The sequence below is a fragment of the Ochotona princeps genome, chromosome 24 (assembly GCF_030435755.1).
Source record: "Ochotona princeps isolate mOchPri1 chromosome 24, mOchPri1.hap1, whole genome shotgun sequence".
NCBI classification, from domain to species: domain Eukaryota; kingdom Metazoa; phylum Chordata; class Mammalia; order Lagomorpha; family Ochotonidae; genus Ochotona; species Ochotona princeps.
In genome coordinates this window covers 6,352,173-6,371,457 of record NC_080855.1, presented here as the reverse complement: position 1 = coordinate 6,371,457, position 19,285 = coordinate 6,352,173, and positions in this window count along the sequence as shown.

Below are 19,285 nucleotides of genomic sequence, written 5' to 3'. Positions count from 1 at the left end.
TTTTTCCTAACGACTAATCACAACTTTTCATAAGCTTACTGGACATCTTGGAAGAAATCCTCTCTTTCAATCCTCCGGTTTTCAGTCTTGTTCTTGTTGAGCTCAGGACTTCCTCGCGCTTTCTGGATCCACATCCCTCCCGCAGAGTGTAACTCGCAGGGATCTCCTCCCAGGGAGCCTCTGCTCGCGTCCTTGTAGCAACGTGTATCGCTGCTTGCTTGTCCCACTCAACACTCAACGGGATGCAACTGCGCTTTTGTCTCAGAGTTGTATTGTTCTTATGTTCAGGCCTATGCGTTGCATCTGTGTGCTGCAGGGTCACACAGCACCCAGCTAACTGCATCTAGTCTGCAGGGTGACAGCACCCAGCTAACTGCATCTAGTCTGCAGGGTGACAGCACCCAGCTAACTGCATCTAGTCTGCAGGGTGACAGCACCCAGCTAACTGCATCTAGTCTGCAGGGTGACAGCGCCCAGCTAACTGCATTCTTCTGTGTGTGAATGCCTACTTGTCTCAGTCTTGGCATGCTCCCTGAAAGCCAGCTGATCGTACAGAAAGCACGCTTTGGGCTCCCAGCTCCGCCCTTTGGACACTGTGCTCATGTCAGCAGCACAGCAGCTCACCGACTAGGAGGCTGGAGGAGGGCTTAGACGTCTCAAAGTCCAGGGCCTCCAGCCTGGCTTCTTTTCAAGACGGCCATAGCTGCTTTTCACGATTTCATGAGTTTTTGATTAATCTGTCCCCTCCTGCAGAAAAGCAACTGGCATTCTGACCTTCATTAAATGTGTAGACTGATGTGCAGAGCTCAGCTAAGGATCTTGCTTTCAGGTCCATGAATACGGGATGGCTTCCCAGTTATGTCAGCCGTGTTTTGTAGCTCTCAGCGTACACACTTAGTCCTGTGTATTTGTACACATACTTACTGGGACGACAGAATGGCAGAGACGGACAGAGCCAGCCATCCACTGGATCACTCCCCGAAAGCCTGCAAGAGTTGGGGCAAGGCCAGGCCAACATGCAGACCCTGGCATTCCCTCTGAGCTCCCACATGGGCGGTGGGGCCCAAGTTGTGGGGCCATCCTGACCGCTTTCCCAGGAGCGTTAGCAAGAAGCTGGGTCTGAGCCGCAGAGTGGCCAGGACTGAGGCCAGTGCCCGCATGGGATGCGGGCGTCCCCCGGGCAGCTTCCTCTGCGGTGTCCCTAACACCTGGCCCTCTCACGACTCTGATGGGAGGCTCACTGCCAGGGTACGACTACGGAAATGGTCTTTGCACGTGGCTCCTGTATTCTGCCATGTTGCTAAAATCACTGAGGGCTCGTCTGGTCTTTCCTTTCTCGCCCAACAGAAGCTCGGCAAGTGAAGCTGTGTTTTGTTCCTGTCTTAGAGGGGAAGGCACCCCCTTTCTGAAAGTCTCACTGCAGGACACGCCGTGCCAGGCTGAGGGTTTCCTTTCATTCCTGCTCTGTTGCGTGAAGAATCTGACTTGGTCAAAAAGTTTTAAAAAGTTTTATTTGTTGAACTGATTATGTGGCTTTGTTTCTGTTCTGTTGACATACAGCACGCTGATCGTCCGACGGCGAGCAGTCCGGCCCCCTGCGCATACCGCTCCCAGCATGCTGCTGGCTTCTGCTCGCCGCTCTACGTACGTGCGTGTACACCTTGTCGGTCTGTGTACATGTGTGTACACCTTGCTGGTCTATGTACGTGTGTGTACACCTTGTCGGTCTGTGTACGTGTGTGTACACCTTGTCGGTCTACGTACGTGCGTGTACACCTTGTCGGTCTGTGTACGTGCGTGTACACCTTGCTGGTCTATGTACGTGCGTGTACACCTTGCTGGTCTGTGTACATGCGTGTACACCTTGCCGGTCTATGTACGTGCGTGTACACCTTGTCGGTCTACGTACGTGCGTGTACACCTTGTCGGTCTGTGTACGTGCGTGTACACCTTGCTGGTCTATGTACGTGCGTGTACACCTTGCTGGTCTGTGTACATGCATGTACACCTTGTCGGTCTACGTACGTGCGTGTACACCTTGCCGGTCTGTGTACGTGCGTGTACACCTTGTCGGTCTATGTACATGTGTGTACACCTTGCCGGTCTATGTACATGTGTGTACACCTTGCTGGTCTTTGTACATGTGTGTACACCTTGTCGGTCTGTGTACATGTGTGTACACCTTGTCGGTCTATGTACATGTGTGTACACCTTGCCGGTCTATGTACATGTGTGTACACCTTGCCGGTCTGTGTACGTGTGTGTACACCTTGCCGGTCTATGTACGTGCGTGTACACCTTGCCGGTCTGTGTACATGTGTGTACACCTTGTCGGTCTATGTACATGTGTGTACACCTTGCCGGTCTGTGTACATGTGTGTACACCTTGCTGGTCTTTGTACATGTGTGTACACCTTGTCGGTCTGTGTACATGTGTGTACACCTTGTCGGTCTATGTACATGTGTGTACACCTTGCCGGTCTATGTACATGTGTGTACACCTTGCCGGTCTGTGTACGTGTGTGTACACCTTGCCGGTCTATGTACGTGCGTGTACACCTTGCCGGTCTGTGTACATGTGTGTACACCTTGTCGGTCTATGTACATGTGTGTACACCTTGCCGGTCTGTGTACATGTGTGTACACCTTGTCGGTCTATGTACATGTGTGTACACCTTGCCGGTCTGTGTACGTGTGTGTACACCTTGTCGGTCTGTGTACATGTGTGTACACACACTCAGATGTTTTTCTCTTTGACTCACTGGTTGTTTAGGAGCACGGTGTGCCATTTCTCCATACTGCTTATGAATTCCCTAAATTTCTACTTTATTGATATTTAGGTTAGAAAATATAGTTCATGTCACTGCAATCCCTCCAAGGTCGGAGAGAGGCGTGTTTGTGGCTTAGTACAAACACTTTCCTGGAGCATAAGTCATGTGTGTTGGGAAAATCCGTTACTGTGTTCCGTGGGAGGGGTTTTGCACGTGGCCTGCTACAAACAGGTGAGTGCAGTTCCTGGGACTGCTGAGCTGTCTTGCCGGTCTGAGTGTCTGTGGGCTCTGGCAGGTGCATATCCCTGGAACTGTCACATTCCCTGAGTGGAGTGACCCTTTTGCTATCATGAAGCGTTGCTCTTCAGTCTAGCAATATTTTAAAAAGCGATTTGCCTGGTATTAGGATGGCTACTGGAGTTTTCTTACACTTGTTGTCAAGGAATATCTTCCTGTCCTCTTACTTTTAAAGGTTAATTAATTTAAAAGGCAGAGTGACAGAGAGAGGAGAGGAGACAGAGAGGGTGATCTTCCATCTGCAACCTCACCCCTCCAACGGCTGCAACAGCCAGCGCAGAGCCGGCTGAGGCCAGGCACGTGCGTGCAGGGGCCATGGACCCGGAGCCTCCCCACCGTCCCAGGCATGTCAGCAGGGAGCCGGCTTGGCAGCAGAGCAGCCAGGAGCCACCCTGGTGCTCTCACAAGGGGTGTGGGCATTGTAAGTGGCAGTCAAACCTGTTACGTGTGGCCTGTTCTTTTACGCTTGATGTCTGCAGCCTTTGAATTTAAAGTATGTCTACCATAGATAGCACACGGGTGATTTCAAAAATGCTTATCTAGGGCCGGTGCTGTGGCACAGTAGGCAAAGCCTCCGCCCGTATGGGATGTTGGCGCCATCCCAGCTGCTCTACTTTCAATCCAGCTCCCTGCTGTGGCCTGGGAAAGCAGGAGAGGACGGCTCAAGTCCTTGGGACCCTGCACCCACATGGGAGACCTGGAAGAAGCTGGCTTAGTTTCTACCACTGTGGCCATTTGGAAAATAAACCAGAGGATGGAAGATTTCTCTCTCTCTGCCTTTCAAATAAAAATATAATGAATCTTTGAAAAAAATTCAACCTGACATTCTGTCATTTGATTGGACCATTCATTTTCAAACTGTTCCATATTTTTCCATGTTATGAATGGGGTCTACTCATCTATTCGCCTGTTACTGGGTACATTCAACTTGCCCCAGTTCCTCAGCTGGGACACTTGGAACTGTTTCTAACAGGAAAACAAAGGCAACAACCCAAGTGCCTGTTAGTGGCTGTTCCTGATCCTTTCCTACCAGAAACAGGGACATGAAAATCTCCAGAGACACTTTGACAAGCAAGCAAGTTTTAGGACATATACAAAAGGCTTTCAAAATGTTCACAGAAAATGTGCATTATGGAAAAAAAAACTACTTATGAAATTCAGATTTTGTTTGCACCAAAATAAACTCATTTTTAACCTAATTTTCCGATGAACCTGTGTGTGGCGTGGAATCAGAGCCAGCACAGAGTAGGACTTCACCACGTAGGGGTGTGTGTGTGTGTGTGAGAGAGATTTCAAAGGATTGGACTGCAGTGTTTACATATGAGAAGAACAGTGAGTTCAGGGGTTTATGCTTTACACTATTTCAGTATTTTATGAAAGATGTGTGTATCCAGGGATTACTTGAACAGCTTGGAGATTTTAAAAAAAAAGTTAATAAAGATGAGAGCCAAGTTCAGAGTAGTAGAGACCCCATATCTATCTTTCTGCCATTCTAAAGGCCACACCAGTTAGCATGGCAGTTGGCACCAGGACGAGCCCTCTGACCACATCCAGTGTCCTGCCCCCAGGCAGGTCAGCAACACGTCCCTGGGCCCGTGGCCAGTGCTAGGTGTAGCACGTAGGCCTGCTCTCAGGGATGCCTGACCACACACGGGTGATCTTGGCTGTTCCACTTCCAATCCAGTTCCCTGCTAATATGCCTGGAAAAGCAGCAGAGATGGCCTCAGTCCTGGGGACCCTACATCTGTGTGAGAGACCCAGAAGAAGCTCCTGGCTTCAGACTGGCCCAGCTCCTGCAGGGTGGCCAGAGTGAATGGCTTTAGACTGGCCCAGCTCCTGCAGGGTGGCCAGAGTGAACGGCTTCAGACTGGCCCAGCTCCTGCAGGGTGGCCAGAGTGAACGGCTTCAGACTGGCCCAGCTCCTGCAGGGTGGCCAGAGTGAACGGCTTCAGATTGGCCCAGCTCCTGCAGGGTGGCCAGAGTGAACCAGCAGACTGGCCCAGCTCCTGCAGGGTGGCCAGAGTGAACCAGCAGACTGAAGATCTCTGTCTCGCCTTCTCTGTAACTTTGCCTTTCGAATAAACAATCACAAGTTTGAAAATATTGCTGCACCTGGGGACTTCCTGTTGGAGCAGAGGAACCGAGCCAGAGGGGGCTTCAGGGAGGCCATGGAGGCTCCAGTGGGCCACAGGGGGCAGAAACATGGGCAGGGAAGAGGGAAGGTGGCAGAGGCACAGCACCTGGGCGTGGAGGGCACAGCTCAGCTCTGTGCCTGGGAGCCCTGGCCCTGCGGTGTCTGGCTCTTGGCACAGGCTTTCTGTAGGGAACCCCGAATGTGAGCTGTTTTAGTGGGATTTTGTGGGATTTTGCTCCATGTAGCCAAAGAAGAGTTGCGGCATTTCCTTTGGGGATGATTCTGTGGTTTCCCTTGAGTTCTGTGGGAGGCACAAACAGGGGACCCTGCCATGCACTTTTGGGGTGCTGCTGATGGAGCACATGAGATGCCAGGGCTTACTCTGTCAGGCCTGTGCCCCAAGGCCTCCTTTGGGGGTGAAAGCCAAGACTCTCCAGATGGTGGAGCCGAGCGAAGGGGAGCCTGGCTCCTGGGGTTGAACGAATCCACCTGGAGCCCTCCCACCTCAGCATTCTGCTCTGTAAGCTGACAAGGCCCTTTGCTCTGAGCTGTGCAAGCCTGAGCCAACCGTGGCTGGCAGCCTGCAGTCTCTGGTAAATGCGGCTCTTACATATGGAGTCGGCTCAGCGCCGTGCCTGCAGACCGCTTGCTGGCAGCAGGTACCAGGAGCTGGCACTTGGCGCCTGGGCAGGAAGGCAGGTAGGTACGAAGGCACTGAGCTGTTTCCTTTTTCTTTGGGTTGTTTGTGTTTAGTTTATTTATTTGCAGCAGAGGGACACAAAGAGACAGACAAGCTCTCTACTGCTGCTTCACTCCTCAAATGTCTGCAAAGTCTTGGAGTGGACCGGCCGCATCTGTGCACACACGCAGCCCGCTATGGGGAAGTGGAGGGGGCTCCCTGGGGGCACCCTCGGCAGCACTGGCACCACCAAGCAGCAGGACCTGAGTGCAGAGGTGCCTTGGAAAACAAATGCAATAGGCCTGTCCATGTGCCTGTCAGAACCACGCAGCATGGGACTCTCCTGTCAAAGCCACACAGCACATGACACTGGGCACCCAGAGACTGCACAGAACTCTGGGGAACAGAAATCCAGAATGGAGGCTCCCCTGGGGAGGGGAGTGAGCAGAGGTGTTGCTGCAGGGGCAGCTAGTGGACACAGGGAGTTCTGTGACCACGACTCTGCTGGGGCCACGAGCACCCGTTTTCACACTCGTCCCTGTGGGCTATGCTGCGTGCTTACGAGAAGGGGGTGGCTGGAGCGTGGCCAGGCCGGGAAGGACATTTCAAGGCGATCGTCTGAGCGCATCCCGGGAACCCAGCGGTGTGTGTCCTGTCCCCGGCAGCTCCCTGAATTGTCAACTTGGGCTGCAGTGGGCTCTCCCGCACTGTAGCCCTGAGCTGGCCAGCCCATCCCTCCCTCCATCTCAGCCATGGCTGTTGGCAGTTCCCATGGGCCCCTCAACAGGGTCTGCCTTCTGATCTCCAACAACCAACCCACAAGTAAGCTCAAGGCCCCCAGGGCCGGCTTCATGAGAAGGGCAGTTTTGCCCACCTTCTTGCGGGATCAGGACCGGCAGAGCAGCTCCTGCCTGTGCACAAACCCTGTGACAGCTACTGGGCCCCTCCCCCTCCCGCAGCCATCACAGGCACCTGCCTTGCAAGCAAGGCCCCATGCCATCTTCTGCAGCCAGCCTTCCGTCTCTTCACAGCTGACCTGGGGGCAGCCCCCAGGACTCGGCCCTGCTGTCTCAGGTAACCTCCCATTCTGAGATAGCAGGGGTCACGTACCTGGCATACAGCAAGTGCCCGGTGGGAGGGAGCTGCCCTCCTGTTACAAGGTCTGCCTTTCCCGCCTTCTGGCTGGATCTTGTCCTGCCTTGAGCCAGGCTCCTGCTGGAGTGGGGATCCTGGGATCTGGGAACAGAAAGAGAGTCAGACGTACAGCAGGGGCAGAGGTTGGAAGAAAGGGAGCCGCCCACGCAAAGGAGACCAGGAAATCCAGCTGACAACAACTGGCCGATGGTGCCAGGAGCTGCAGGGGGAGAAGGGCTGAAGCTCACTGGCCACAGGGCCCGAGAGAGGGACAGACAGCTGCCCTGGGGCGGCTCTGGGCCGAGGAGGTGGACAGCAGAGTGGAGCCTCCCTAACAGCCCTTCCCTCACTAGGTCAAAAGCAATAAAGCCCGTCGTGGAACCAGAGGAGCTCCCTTCACTTGGCCTCAGCTTGCAAGACCCCGTGGCTTGGGCTGCAGCACGCCACGGCACGCGCGCTCCATGATTTCCCAGAGGTGGTGATCCTTTTGGTGACTGACAGGCCAACACTAAAGTCCGCTTGACTGCCCAGGAGCTGAGGCTGTGGGCTTTTTAGGGAGGGGTCAGCTCTCTCACAGGCCAGGGAGAGGGAAGGAGAGGAGGGGCTTCCCACCCCTGTGACAGCTGCTCCAAGACCACCCCACTTGCTGTGGCAAGGACCCTGGCTTGCTGCTGTGTCATCAGGAACCTGCTTGGAGTGGATTAAGCACAGACGTTATCGGAGTTCCTAGAGGTGAGAGAGCTGTTCTTGTTGGGCATGGGTCACTGCTGTCAAGACGTCCACAACGACCTGCTTCTCCATGGGATGCCACCTCCTCAGGCTCCACAGCCAGGCTCGCAGATGCTCTGAAGGCCAAGTGCCCAGCAGCACACAGGTGTGCCAGCCCCAAGCAATATGGAAGATGCTTCCTGCACTGGTGTTGATGAAGAATGAATGCTTCCTTTATGATCAGATGAGAAAACGTGACAGGAAAGGGCAGTCTGCCCAGCTGCCCATGCTGGCCCATCTCCCCACTGCCAACATGGCCTGGGGAACCACGGCACACGCCCCCCAGCAGTGGGGCTCAACTTGCTTCTGCTCTTAGACACTGGATCAAATCCTTTGAGGGTGTGGTCCTAAGGTCACGGAAAACTTCAAGGCTGTTATTTGGCTAACATCGCCTAATGCTTGCGTTCACTAGGAGCCAGATATCCTGGTAGAGCAGCTGACCAACCACAGAACAGCTCAACTTAGGTGGCACCGTCAGCATTCCCATCATTGACAACACCCCTGTCACTATTGTCACCATCATCCCTACTGCATTCATCGCTGTCACCACCACCACCACCACCACGATCATCATTGACAACATCCCCCACTTCATCACCACCTTTGCCAAACAGCACCACCATCACTAACACCGTCATCACCATCACTAACACCATTACCACCACCATCTCTAACACCATTACCACCACCATCACTAACACCACCATCATCATCACCAACATCTCCGCCAATAATAACCTGGGAACATTCTAGGTCACATTATTGGCATCAAAGGCAGAACTAAGGTCTTCCAATTTCTACTGATTGCTACTAAACAGCCTCTAAAACTATTTTTTCTTGACCAACCACAAAGAAGTCCACTTTGATCACAGGGCTGTAACAGCTGTAGAGAAGGTCCCCAAAGGACACTGTGACATGACAGCTGAAGAGTGGACTGAGATGGTGGGGATTGGCTCAAGGTTTAAAACAACCACTGCTTCCTGCAGAGGCGCTACTACTTAGTGGCTTAGGAGTTCCTCATCACCGAAGCTAAGCCGGCCGGGGGCAGGCAGGACCCTGGGTTCTGCTGCCTCTTCCTGAACTCTCTACTGCAGCTCCCTGCTGGTGCGCATGGTGGGGGCAGAGCTGCGGTGCCAGGATCTTGTGCCCGCCACCCACATGGGAGACCAGATTGGCTGCCTGGTCAGTTGATGCACAGCCATTGTGGGCGTTTGGGGGTGGATGGTTAGGTCTCTCACCCGCCTTTCAAATAAGCAATCAGTAAAGATTTTGAAAATACAGACCTAAGGATCGCTAGGTGTTTTAGCAAATCCTCCCCATGAAAGACTGGAATCAGCCAGGACCCAAAGCCACGAGGACCCTGCTGCAAATGGACAAAGCACGGAGAGTGAGAAAACACACTCAGACAGGACGCAAGAAAGCACGCAGTAGCTGTGACCCATTGAGAGATTAGATAATTCTGCACCCATCAAATAATAGCAGTGCCCTAGGAGCAATCAAAGAAGAAGAAAGAGATACCGGACATTAAAGCCACAGCAGCACGGACGGCACATCAACACATGATTTAGGAGAGAAAGTTAAGGACGTTTCCCAGAAGGTTAAAGAGGAGGAAGACAAGGAGCTGGGCAGGCGGACCAGGTCCATGTAGAAAATCGGACATCCCAAAATAGGAATTTCAGATTATAGAGATTGTGGCTCTTTTCTTTTTTAAGCTTTGTTTATTTGGAAGACTTTATGACACAGTGAAAGGGAGCATGACTGTGGGAGGGATGCAGGGAGGGAAGGAGAGAGGGGAAGAAAAGGGAGCGAGCGAACGAGAGAGAACGAGAGAGAGAGAGAGAGAGAGAGAGAGAGAGAGAGAGAGAGAGAGTCCTTCCAACTGTTGGCTCACTTCCCAAATGCCTCCAATCGCCAGGGCTTCAACAGGCCAAATTCAAGAGCCAGAAACTCTATCCAGGTCTCCCAGCTGGGCCCTCCCTGCTGCCTCCCAGAGGGGCAGTAGCTGGGGGCGGCGTCAGGACAGAGGTGCCAGGACTTGGACTGTCACTCCAATAAGGAATGTGTTCATCTCCAGACGTGACTCAATCCACTGTGTCACAGGTCTGCCCCCGTGTTTCCTCTCTTTATTTTACTCTTTTTATTGGAAAAGCAGAGACAGAAAGATCTGCCATCTGCTGGTTCATTCGCCAAGTAGCCACAACAGTCAGAGCTGAGCTGATTTGAAGCCAGGAACTGAGAGTCTTCTGGGTCTCCCACGCGGGTGCAGGGTCCCAAGGCTTTGAGCCGTCCTCGACTGCTTTCCCAGGCCACAAGCAGGGAGCTGGCTGGGAAGTGGAGTTGCTGGGATTAGAACCAGTGCCCATATGGGATCCCAGCGGAAGCAAGGTGAGGGTTTTAATCACTAGGCTACCATGCTGGGCCCATGTTTTCTTTCTTCCCTTTAATTAATTAATTTAATTAATTAACTAAAATGTCTTTTAAATTTTTTTTGATGATGTTTGCATAGTTGATCAGGATGGGAAGGATTGAGGGTTAGAGGAAAGTGGGTGAGAGAATTATTTCCAAATTGTCTTTTTCTTCCTTCTGTATCTGGGGGACAGGGGGTTATGAAGGGAGACGCTGCACCCAGCCTCCCGGCTGCCTCAGTACCCGGGGATGGGGAACGGCCACCCAACGTCATCCCAGGGTTCCCCGTGTGGATCATGCTCCGAGGGTTCTGCTCAAGTGGTTTCAAAGTTCTGCAATACTGTTGATGGCACCAATCCAAGGGTGAGGAAACCCTTCCAAGGTCCACTGGCTGACACAGTCCACCTTAGGGTCTCCGTCTGCCCGGATGTTTGCTGTCAAGCTTGACTGGGGTAATTGACCAATTTGTTCTGCCTTCCTTCCTCTGCTGTGGTACCACATGTCCTCTGCAGGCCCCAGTGGACTGCCACATCCTTCATGTGCTTCTGGGCATGCTGTCCACTGCTGCATCTGAGCCGCTGAGGAGGCCCAGGTCTAATGCTTGCACGCCACAGTCAGTCCACCGATCCTGCAATTCTCTCTGATTGGAGTACTGATTCCAGTGGTTCAGTTGGGGGGATCCCCAGAGAGGCCTCACCTGAGGTGATCTCAGACTTGATCCTTGTGTGTGCTTCCCAGTGTGGGGACTGGTTCTGTCCGCCACCCTCATCAGCCTATGCTCATACTGGTAGTTTCAACCGCTGGGTCAGTTCTGCTTCCAGCCCCATCTCTCTCTCTTTTTTAAAATTAATTAAAAAAAATACTTCTTTTTATGATTATTATTGTCATTTTATGATGCAGATCCACAGGCCCTGGGATTTCCCTAACCCCTTCCCCAACCCCTGCCCCCTCACTGAGTTCCCCTATATCATTACTATAGGATAGTTCTTCATACACAGTCATATGTCCATCATTGCGGGCACGGACAATGGCAGAGTCCAGCATCCTATTGTCAAGATACAGTGAACAGTTTCATTGACAGTTCGTCTTTGATCTGGAAGTAGAGATGCATGCTGCATTGTACCCTCACATCTGGATATGTTAGTCTCCATTACACAGTTACTGTACATCCCCTTAAATGGAAAGCCACAACACAAAATCAACAACAGGAAGAAAAAAGAAATTAACAATGTCATGAAGTTAAATAACATGCTACCAAATGACTAACGTATTGCTGAAAAAATGAAAAAGAAAATCAAGAACTTTTTTGAAGAAAATGATGCTATTGTATGATCTATGAGTCATTGAAGAATTTACTGAGGAAGAGTTTTGAAGAGATGAAACTAAAAAAAAAAAATCCATGAGATATTGTTTCCGCTTTGTTGGTGAGATGTCTCCTGAAAGCAACAAATAGGTGAGTTTTGTTATTTTAATCCAGTCTACTAATCTATGCCATTTGATTGATGAGGTTAAGCCATTTACATTCAGGGTTGATATGAATGGGTGGTCATTTGGTCCTGTCATTTTAGCAGTGGGTTGTTCATTGACTTAGTCTTCTGTTGTCATTTTCCTGGGATGTTCTTCACATTTGCTTTTGGTTTTGGTGGGCGCTATTCCTCTTCTCTGTCAAGAGAACATCTTTAAGTATCATTTGTAGGGCAGGTTTGGAAGAGGCATATATTTTTTTAAACTTTTCTTTACTGTGGAAGAATTTTATTTCATTTTTAAAGACAAAGGAAAGCTTTGCTGGGTACGCTATCCAGGGTTCAGTCCCATATCTTACAGAAACCAATGGATGCTGCAGCCCAGACCAGCTCTGCCCACTACACACTCAGCCTTCACATAAACCAGTGGGAAATATAGTCTAGTCGGGGTGACCCCCAATAACCTCCACCAAGCCCACTCACAGCTCTGGTTTCTGTGCTTGCCAGTATGTTCAGCAGACTGGTCTAACCTGCCCTACATCCCATTCAGTTCTGTATACAACAATGGGTGTTGGAGCCTAGCTCAACAGAACTGGCCTCATTATCCAGTCCATACTCATGCCAGTAGGTGCTATTGCGTGTCTGCCCGGCCCGCCCCTAGCCCTGGTTCTCATGCTCACTAGTGGGAGTTACAGTCCATCGGAGAGGTGCCCACAGTTTCCCTACTGGGCCCACTCCCATTCCCAGATTTTGCATTCTCTAGGTGGTTCTGAAGTCTAACTTGTCCCCAGTCCCAACACTTGCCAGTTAATGGTGTGGCTAAACCCAGCCAACCTGCCCTTACTCTGACTTATGCCTGTACCAATTGGTACCATCGGTTAGCCTAGCCTGGCTCTTCCACAACCCAGTTCTCCTGCAGGCCAACAGGTGTTGTAGCCCTGCCCAGCCAGGTCTGTCTTCAATTCCAGTTCTCATACTCACCAGTAGGAGCAGTGGTCCAGCAGGGGGGCTCACGCTGTCCCCATACCAGGCTCGCATCCCTCCCCTGGGGTCTCATGTATACTAGTGGGTGCTGCGGCTCAGTCTGGCATAGCCCGTCTCACCTCGGTATTTGCCAGCGGGTGCTGTAACCTAGCCCGGCTCAGTCTGCCCCCAGTTCTAGCTCACACTGGTGGGTGCTATAGCCTAGCCCAGCCAGCCAGCCTCCAGTCTCAGCCTTAAGGTGAACTAGTTGGTGTTGTGGCCTGACCTGGCCTGTCCTGCACCCGATCCTGGTTCTCAGATCTGGGTGGCCCCAGACCTGAGCCACAAGTATGCCGGCAGGCACTGTAACCTGGCCTGGTCTGGGCTGCTCCTTGCCTTGGTTCTTGTGCTCACCTGCAGGGACTGTGTTGTGACAGTTGTTCCCTAAGCTCCTCTCTCAGTCCTTCTCCCAGTGGCAGATCTTGCATACATTGCTGGGTCCTTGGCCCAACCTGACTTAGTCTACTTCCTCCTGTCCTGTCAGGACAGTGTCCTTGTCCAACTGGCCCGCACCCATTCTGGTTCTTACTGTTGGGTGCTACAGCCCAGCCACACTTGGTCCATGCCCAGACACAGCTCTCACATGGTTCAGTGGGGGCTGAGACCGAGCATAGACCTATACCCAGCCTGACTCGTACAAGCACCAGTGGGTGCTGCAGGCTATCCCAGTCTAGCACACCCCAGACTTAGTCCACACCTAGTCCAAGGGACACTGCAGCCATGTCCAGATGAGACTGACGCCCCCATTCCAGCTCATGTGCTCACCAGTGGGGACCACAACCCAGCCAGGGCATCCCCTTAGCTCCCCAACCAGGCTGTTCCCAGCCACAGATCTTGCATGTCCCAGTGGTTGCTGTGACCTAACTCGACATAGCTCATCTCCCATCTTGGCTTTTGCCATTCGATGCTGCAGCCTGACCTGTCCCAGCCTGCCCCAAGTCCCAACTCCTGCTGGCAGGTGTGCAGCCTAGCTCTGCCCAATCTGCTTCCATCCCTGGCTGATGCAAACTGGTAAGTGTGATAGTCTAGCTCAGAGTGACCTGCATTTCAGACTGGTTCCTGCACATGCTAGGGTGCTAAAGTTGGACCCGACGCTGCCCAATCCACCCCTCTCCAGAACCAATCACATACTTGCCACCGGGTGGAACCACCTTGCCCAGCCTGACCTGAATTGTATGCTCACCAGCAGGAGCTACAGTCCATCAGGGGAGTTTCCTAAGTTCCTCCACCAGGCCCACTGCCAGACCCAGATTTCACATGTGCAGTGGATGTTAGGCCTTTACCAGACAAAGTCTGCACTCTCCATCCAGGTCTATGTATGAGCCGGTGGATATTGTAGCCCGGCCTGCCACACACCCTATTCTAGCTTGCTGCAGCCTAGACCAGCCCAGCCTGTTCCCAACCCCAGTATCTTTTTAAAAAATATATATGTATTTTTTTTATTAATTACATTGCATTATGTGACACAGTTTCATAGGCTCTGGGAATCCCCCAACCCCTCCCCGTACCCTCCCCCCATGGTGGATTCTTCCACCTCCAACTCCAGTATCTATGAGTATCGGAAGGTGCCACGGTCATGCCTAGCTCAGCCCATCACCAACCCCATGCTCTTAAGCAAATCAGTGGAAATTGCATGTCCACAGGGGTGGGCCCACATATCTCCCACAGAATATATTCCCCAACCTGATTCTGTTGTGTGCTGGTTAGTGTCATGGCCCAGCCTAACATTTGCCTTCCCTGCTCCAACTCTCACTGGTGGGTTCTAATACAGCCCCGCTCAGGTAGGACCGCAGCCCTAGCTTTAGTGAGCACCAGTGAATGGAAGCTGGAGGTGGCTGATGCTAGCTAGCCTAGCTCAGATCTCCCACATGGGCTCATGCACTGGTCTGACCCTTACAGATTCTACAGTCTCCCCTACACACACCACTCGGTGTTAGCCCCTCGCTTACCTCCTGCAAGGGCAGTGTGGCCTTGTTGACACATGTCCCTCAGGGGTCATTCCTCACCTGGAGGTCCCAGCGCACTCCCACCTGTGCCATCCCCCAGACCCTCCAAGCCTACACCTCCAGGCCCCTACGAGTGCATCGCTGGATGGCCCATGGGCTTTGCCCAGCACCATTGGTGCCCCGGGCTGTCTGATCTGGGCTGCTCCTGCCCCTTCAGGGCCTGTGTTTCCTTTCTTATATGTGTTTTAGAATAAAGTACAAACCAAGGGATGAAATTATCTGAGGAATGAGGTCAGAGATTGCTTTAGAAGCAGTGTCCTTTTGGGTACAGTCAGTGGAACAGACTCTTCTAAGAATGACATCGCATTTCAGGCCACTAGGAAATTACAGAAGACCCTGAAAGTTTCCAGGAGAAATACCTCCAGTCACATGCAGAGAACTGGAAGCAAGCGCTGTCTCCAGTTCAACCCTGGGAGCTGAAGACAGTGATGCAATACGCTTTAGACTCCCAAGGCTGTACACAGCCCACACTACGATGCGTAAGAACAGGTCATTATTCCAGGATGGACAGGGACACGCTCCGGTACAATGAGAGGGTGCGGTAGTAACAAGGAGGACCTGGAGCCCAGGAAGCAGTGGCGCTCTCTGGGGACAGAGGTCAGGGAGGTCCCAGGGCGGGCGCGCAGTGGCCAGGACTGTGAGCTCCCACCATGGTGAGGCTGGCCGGGGCAAGGCAAATGAGAGACCTGAGAGGTGGGAACTCCATCAATGACGGATGACACATTAAAAATAACTGAGAAATGAGCGAGAACACAGCTGGGAGAGGCTGCAGTCGCTGCACACAGCCTGCCTGGACGTGAGCCACACTCACTGCGTCACAATGGCATCGCCGTGGCAGGTCACAGATACGACAGCCTATCGTGATCAAGCACCAAGGAGGAGTAAGCGCTGGGATGGCGTTCTGGGGTCTGCTTAATCATCGATTAATAATGCCTTAGAAATATCCTTCCTTCCAAGATTTCTTTCTTTCTTTAAAGATTTATTTATTTGAAAGGTAGAGTCAGAGAGAATCTTCTACCTGTTGCTTCCCTCTCGAAGCCTGCAGCCAGGAGCCCCGTCCAGGGCCTGGGCACGTGGGCCAGCCTCACTGCTTCCAGGGGCGTAAGCAAGGAGCGGGATCAGAGGCAGAGCAGCCAGCAGGGAGCTCTCCCTGCCCTGACGGCCTGGGCCTCCTTCTAAGTCCAATTGCAACGCACAGGATGCGAACACACTGTTGACAAGCGGGGAGCCTCAGCAGGAGTGCTGGAGAACTGTGGTGGCTGGGTGGGACCCTGGCCATTTCCTTACCAGCCTACGCGCCTCCGAACTCCGCTTGACCCATGGATTGTGTTTCATTTTGAATGTTGTTTATGTAGTTGAGAAGGACATATGCATATGTGGGGCACTGATTAGGTGGCGAGAATTGAGGCACGCAGGGAGAAAGGTGGGACAAATGTTTCCAGCTTTTTCTCTTGTATCTGTGGGGGATGGGAAAGGGACAGGGCCGCTCCCAGGTGCCAAACCACGTCAGCACCAGGGATGGCGACAGTCAGTTGATGACACCTTAGAGACCCCAGCGTGGGGAACAATGTTCCGAGGGTGTGACTGGAGTGGTTTTGGGGGTTCTGAGAAGTGGTTGGTTTCACTGCTCCGGGGTTGAGACGCCCTGCTGGTTGACAAAGTCCCCCTTTTAGTGCGTCCACACGCCCACACGCCCACACGCTTGCTGCCCAAGCTTGGCTGGGAGCTGTTCCACTTGCTCTGGTCTCTGCTCTCTGCTGAGGCCACCAAAGTCCCTGCTGGCCTCGATGAGCTGCTGTGTTGTTCCTCACGTGCAGCTGGACCTGCTGGCCACTGCACAGGCACCAGCAACCGAGGAGGCCCAGGCCCGACGTGTGCAGCCCGAGGTCGGACCTCACATCCTGTGACTTTCCCTGTGGCTGGGGACAGTCCAGCGGTCTAGTTGGGGAGCCCAAGAAACCTCATCCCAGGTGACCCCAGACTTGGCTCTTACGTGTGCCAGCCAGTCAGGGTCAGACAATTCATGTATCAGTGGATGCAGCTGCCTGGTCAGTCCTGCCCTCAGCCCCATCTCTCACCCAACCCTGCCTACCACAAACCCAGCACTTGCAGCATCAGCAGCAGGAACAGCAGCCTAGTGGGGCAACTCCCAGTGACCCCCAGTCCCAGTTCCTGTGTGTGCAGCGGCCTAGTCTGGCCCACCTCGCATCCTCTCCAGTTCTCGCACACACCCATGGGTGCTGCAGTTTAGCTCAGCCTGAACCACCTCCAGATCCAGCCCTGGAGGTCGCCGCTGCTGGCCCCTTTGCTGCTGCAGCGTCCCGCACAGTCCCCAAGGCTCCCAGTCCTTAGAAGCCAGCCACGTTTAAAATAAGGACGCCCGGGGAGGCGATTTGGCACAGCAGCGAAGTCACTGCTTAGAATGGGCACACCCCACATCAGGTGCCCGACTCTGGGTCCTGAGCCCAGCTTCCCGTTCACGCAGGAATGAGGCGGCCCTGCCAAGGCGACTGGAGGAGGCAGGACCAGAAACCCATCCACAGCAGGCTCATGCTTAAGCTGATCATCTGGCTTTGGCAGAAGACGCGTTCTTTGTCCCTGTTGTTGCATCCTGCGGGAGGCAGCAGGCGACGGCTCAAGTCCTTAGGCCCCTGCCAGCCACATGGGAGCCCTGGAGGGAGTCGCCTGGCCCAGCCCTGGCTGTGGTGGGCATCTGCGGAGTGAATCAGCAGGTGGGGGGTTTCTCTCTTCTGTCTGCCTTTCAGATAAACAGACACTGTGTCCACATAAGTCACTGGGCCACAGAAAGGAAGTTGGTTCTGAAACTGACACTGTGTGGATGAGCCCTGAAGACACGTGGTGTGAACGAGCTGGCCACAGGGGAGCAAGCGTCCTGTGGCTTTGTTAAGACGCCTGGGAAAACCCTGGGAGTCATCCCAAGTGCTTGGGCTTTGCCGCCCACGTGGGCTCCTGGCTCTGGCCTGGCTCCACTTGGGAGTGACCACTGCTGGCCACCTGGAAACAGGTGTTGTCCAACGCTGAGGATGCACTGAACGGCCCTTGAATAGGGTGGGTTTTATGTCACACGGATTTCCCTCCAACAAATAAAATAGATTTGAATAGCTACAGTTGAGCTCAGGTGAGCAGGGCTCAGGCCCTGCAGCAGCAGTAACCACCCTCCCTCAAAGCCCCAGCCAGGACAGTGTCCTTGTCACTGGGGGGGACCCAAGGTGACTGAAGCTGGAGAGGGAGGCAAGCTCGCAGCTGTGAGTAGGGGGTGTCCAGTGGCCACCCACGTGGAAGTGGCAGGGGTGGGATGTGCGGCTAGGACAGAGGAAACGCCAACTGGGGTTTTATTTAGTGCCCCAGGTGCAGAGCCGAGAGAGGGGGAAAGACCAGAGGAGAGGCAATGTACCGAGAGGGCGGAGGGGCTGCTGGCGCTCCTCTCCAGTTTCTTCCAGAGGGCGGCTCATCTCACAAAGCCCCCAACTTGCACTTCCCACACTGTGTGCCAGACAACAGGCGAGCGGGTCAGGAGAGAGGGACTCCAACGGCTGCCCCCGAAGGGCTGCCCCCGAAGGGCTGCCCCCCAAGAGCAGGGCTCTCCTTCCCAGGGGCCAGCAGTCCTCACACCGAGGTCGCAGGGTGGAGGGGCGCGGGCAGCGGCTCTTTCGTTTTCACTCTCCCATGAAACCCAGGCTGGTCTTTCCGACCTTGCGCTTCCTCTGCCCCAGCTGTGACAGACACACATGCCTGGTCCCTGGTGGGAGAGGAGTGGGGGGCGCTGCATGCCGCCGTTAGCCACGAGGGGTGACACGTGGGGGGCTGCGCCCCGCAGCTGCACCTGGCGCGGCTGGACTTGGGGCTGCTGGGAGCACACTCCCCCACCGTGCAGCGAGGGGCACAGTTGGCTGTTGTCGGGTCTCTGGTGTTGGAATGCCATCTGGGCTGCCCCCAGCACATGCCCGGTGTCCTGTGACAGGTGTCGGCCCCTCCCCCAAGACATCATGTGTGTCTTCTGGTCCTCTGAGGCCCGCTCACTTTTTCTGTGCAGTGACATCGGGTTAGCCCTACGAACCATGCCAAAGGCCGGGCGATGCCGAAGCCGCCAACGTCCTGCTCTGTACAAGTCTCGAAGTGTCCCACTAGGAAGTGAGAAACTGTCTGGCTTCCTACAAGAAACCCCGGAGGAAGTGACCGTGCCCTCTGGGGCCCTGCCCTGCTGTGGCCTTGGGAAGTGCCTGCCAGCACTGGCTGTCATTTGCATTCTGTTGGTGGGTAGGGGCTGGGCTTGGGGCTCACTCCTTGGCATCTACACCCTGTAGCGTTGGGCTGTGGGGGGTGGGAGTGGGTGGGCCACGGAAGGTCTTGGGGGTGGGAGGCACGGCAGGAGTCCTACCCAGATGCGGGGGGCCACCCAGCAGGGCTGTGCTGCCCATAGAACGAGACCCTGCAGTGCCACACAGTGCCTGGACAGTGCCTTCCCACAGGACCTGCTCCACATCTGGTATTGTTCTTGGTCAGAAGACAAAGCCACAGCCCAGGAGACTGGGGGTGCCTGGGCTCCAGGAGGTCTGAGGGTGTGGTGTGCATGTTACATACAT